Raw genomic sequence first — 4,280 nt, 5'->3', positions numbered from 1 at the left:
GCATAAGAAGTGTTCGCAGCTCCCTACATTGTGCATAAGTACAGGCACTTTTTAAGGCGTTACAATCGCTGCCATGTACTAACCTGTGTTCAAAAACCAGACGCAAGCTCTTATTCGTCGTTTGCAGTACTTTAGTGGATGCACCATGCAACAACATGGAATAAACAGCGCACGACAGCTTTCATATTGTTCACACATGCCTCTGACCACTATCCATGCTTCATCCCACAACCATCGCCGCCGATGATGTGATGCTGTGTCGATCTGGAATGGCTGACACAGATTTCACACAGATACAGGTATCAAAGGAGAGGGAAAAGTTGTTGCACCATTAGGTGCATACCCATCTTGAGATCACTTGGTGCAGTTTACAGCTCTGCTCTTAAGACCTGAGCCTGCCAAGTTTCTCAGCTACACGCCCGCGAACATGTGCAGACAAGTTCGAGAAGACTAGTTCAAGATCACCCAGGCATCCATGGAGCAATAATAACGTCACTGAAATCCTGTTATTCCACTGGCTGTGCGGTGATCCAGGCGAAAACAAATTATCATTGTCTAGTCGCTTATATCTGACGTTCGTGAATACGATTTCCAGACATGACAGTCTTCAATTTCCTCTCAGTCAATGTTAGGAAAAGTACGACGAAGTAGCCAATAATGCAATGCGGAGGATATCTGCTTGACGAAGACATTGTCTTGTCTTGGGCAGTCTTTTCCATTCGAAAGTGTACAAGTACTTATAACCGTGTTTCTGTATACATGACACCTGCTTGAATACCTTCGACTGTGGAAAATACCCCTTACCGTAACGAAATGTTCTCAACTGAATGAATTTTAAGACGCGATGACAAGAGGTTAACAAGGGGTTACAGCGCCATTTTCTTTTCTGGTCTAGCTTCCCTCCAGACGTCTTTTGAGACAGGATTTGAGGACCTATTTTTCATGTGACATCAAAACGTTATTTCGGCGCCCTCTGGAGACGCTGAAGACGGCCTTTGCCTCAAAAACCTTCAAGATGTTCTTTGCATACCAGGACGTATCTTCAGGTGATTGGAAGGTATATGATTGTGACATCATTTTTGGACATCTTTCAGAGGCATTTGCCATTATGCCAACGTATTTCTTATGGACATGGCTAACAGTTGTTACGAGAAAATGGATAAAATAGGTGCCTCGAAGCAGATCTTTTTGCTACCAGAGATGCCAAACCATAAGGACCATAACAGTAAAGACGGCATTTATCGGCAGTCAGAACCGCACCGCGCCCATAATGCGGTAGACAATTTCGGCATCATAGCCAGTGCTGTGCTAATGCACCATGAGCCCGGCTCTGATGTCAACAGTGTGTTCAATGGGAGAGCTGAGACAATCCCCACGCCTGACACCACACCTTGAACTGAACCCAACAAATTTAGAGATCAACACTCGGGACCAAACAGTGACTTGCTGGGAGCGATGCGGTGTCAAGGACCGTGCGACTATCCATTGTCACAAACCATGAATCCAAGGCACATGCATACACAACCATGCGTTGAGGCGGTGATTCCGACACCATCAGACGACAGACCGGCCTGTAATAACTACATCTGGCACTTACTGGCTCACTTTCCTTTCTTGAGCAAAACCAAGTACTGTTGACCGTTAAACGCAGCATTTGCGACGAATGCAAGCGATGGTGGTATAGTGGTGAGCATAGCTGCCTTCCAAGCAGTTGACCCGGGTTCGATTCCCGGGCATCGCACGCGTGGTTTTAAACCGAAGCCCTGTACCGTCAGGTGCACTGCTTACCCGCCAATGGTCACCGCGCGAGCGGTGAGAGGGAAGCGAGCGGTTAACGGGCTATCAACCCAACATAGCCCCAGTCTTTGGTCTTTCTCATATCGCCCGCACCGGCACCATTCAAACATGTCACATGACCATCTTTCTTATGTACTAGCATATTTCGCATATAAACGTTCCAACATACAGGCGGCCGTTGCTCCCGCTTAGCCAACACTCCGGGGGCCCCGCGGTGCCGGCCGACCGGCGGTCCGACGCGCGCGCAACACGAACCGGCGCCGGCACGAGGCGTGATCGACGGACCTCCTCCGAGACGGTCACCATCGCCCCGTACCGCCAGGTGCACGAGGTCATCTCGTTATCGTCAGCGTAAATGCAGAGATATATTTTAATGGGCGGGGAACACTGAGGGACGGGGCGGGGGCGTATGGTGCACAGACCTTTCCAAAGACGTGCCTACGCCCCTGCACAGCACCCCACTCCTACGCAGAAGGTGGAATGAATAGTAAAACGGTATCATTTCACGTAGGAGGGTAAAGCAAAAAGCGTGTAAGCGATGCAGTTCGAGAGTCACGAGCTGCGAACGTGTCACACAGCCACAACATTGACTTGGTTTCGAACGGCGTCGGTCGCCGTACCATACTGGCCTCCCTCTGCCCTACACACAGAGACACGGGCCGCGCGTCACGGCCGGCAAGAGGGCACGACTAGCTGACATATCGCCCGGTCACTGTCCGGTTGGTGTCCCCCACGGCAGCCGCCGGCTCCTGACCGGCGGCACGAGCACACCGCTCGTCCTGAGCACACCAGCTCCAGCCCCAGCTGGACCGGACCGGACCGGACCGGACCGGACCGGCCGGACCGGACCGGACCGCAGCAGAGCGGAGTACATCAGCCCGGATCAGACCGGAGACGCGTCAGTACCTGATCAGCCATGGTCGACAGAGCTGTACCGGGACAGCCCCCCCCCCCCCCCTCTCCCTCATCAGCAACGGCTGACTTCGTCGGACCGGGACAGCAAACCTCTCTACCCTGACGAGTCACAGCTGACAGAGTTGGACACATACACACCACCCGGCAGCCCCGAGTCGCGAAAACACCCTCAAGCCTCACGCTTGTCCCTGCATCGCCGGTGTCAGGCAGACACAGCCTCTCCTCTGTTCTGTCCCGGTCTCGATCGAGTCGCACCGATACAGCCACTCTCCCTCCCCGCCGATCAGTCGCCCTGTCCCCTGACCACTTCCCTCCCTCACTCCGCTTAGTCGCAATCGACAGAGCTGCAGCGCGGCAGCGGGCGGTCGCGCCGCCGGGCCAACTTCGAACACGGCGCAGATGAGCGGGTCACGCACCACAGACCCGGCCAGCTCGACCTGGTCGGCCAGGTAGCGACCTGGTCGGCCGCTCGCAGAGTCGATGCATTTGAATTCTCACCGTGGGCGTGTCACCAAGTGCAGCCGGTTTAGAATTTTCCGACGTTTTGCGAAAACATGGGCTAAAAGGGCGCTTGATGGGGGATTAAGCTTTAAACATCACCTGAATAAAGTTATTTGGGACCTGGCGGCTAAAGAGAGAGCATTGGTTTTGCCAAGGGGGCACACATAGGAGTCGTGCGTAAACTCCAGGTACCGATTGCAGTGCAGCGTTTTGGGAATCATCAATACGCTCCTGTTTACAGCGACCGAGGTTTGTTTATATAAACGATTTATATTCCGTTGTCGATCGAAATAAACGTCTGAACCGCGTATTGGAACTTAAAAGGGCACATTGTCTCACGTATCGCTTTAAGTAGCGCTCTGCAGCACGGTTTTTATGGGTTAAGTTATTCTGTATCGCATGCCCCTCGCAGTTTGGTGTTACCTGGGGTGACCACCGCCTCCCAGCATGCGGTGACTGCAATGCCGGGCGTTGGTTTACGGCGATGCCACCACCTCCCAGCATGCGGTGGCTGCAATGCCAGGCGTTGGTTTACGGCTATGCCGCCGCCTCCCAGCATGCGGTGGCTGCAAGGCCGGGCGTTGGTTTACGGCGATGCCACCATCTCCCAGCATACGGTGGCTGCAATGCCCGGCGTTGGTTTACGGCGATGCCACCATCTCCCAGCATGCGGTGACTGCAATGCCGGGCGTTGGTTTACGGCGATATTACAGTCCGCTCGCGCCTCACCAGCTTAGGTTTTTGCGGGAAAAAACGTTTGCAATGGCGCGTACTTTTTGGGCCCCAGTACCAAGGCATTCCTTTGTCTCACTTGGTTTTGCTACTGATGACACAACTCGGTGTGGACGCTCTTGGCGGACGTACGGCTTCAAGGTATTAATTAAAGGGGAGCGTGCCACGTTTATTGTGCGTTTCACTTAGTGTGCGATAGATCAGACTTTCTCAAAATTATCTGAATAGCTCGAAATTTGAATTTGAAATAAGCGCTGCTGGTGGGAGCTTTTATTGGATGCGCTTTTCACACTATGGAAGTCAAACATTTCAGTTAGCTTTATTCCAACGGGCTT

At 52.9% G+C, this 4,280-nt stretch overlaps 1 non-coding gene across 1 annotated transcript; it reads left to right on the top strand.

Annotated features, from left to right (window-relative positions):
* The first annotated feature begins 1,669 nt into the window (after positions 1-1,669).
* On the top strand, positions 1,670-1,741 carry TRNAG-UCC (transfer RNA glycine (anticodon UCC)). Its single transcript has one exon. It is a non-coding gene; the product is annotated as a tRNA-Gly (tRNA).
* Positions 1,742-4,280: the final 2,539 nt, after the last annotated feature.

Source organism: Pollicipes pollicipes, unplaced genomic scaffold (assembly GCF_011947565.3).
Source record: "Pollicipes pollicipes isolate AB1234 unplaced genomic scaffold, Ppol_2.1 Scaffold_6686;HRSCAF=7923_pilon_pilon_pilon, whole genome shotgun sequence".
NCBI lineage: Eukaryota > Metazoa > Arthropoda > Thecostraca > Pollicipedomorpha > Pollicipedidae > Pollicipes > Pollicipes pollicipes.
The sequence above is the reverse complement of the archived record's forward strand: the minus strand, read 5'-3'. Positions and strand labels throughout refer to the sequence as shown.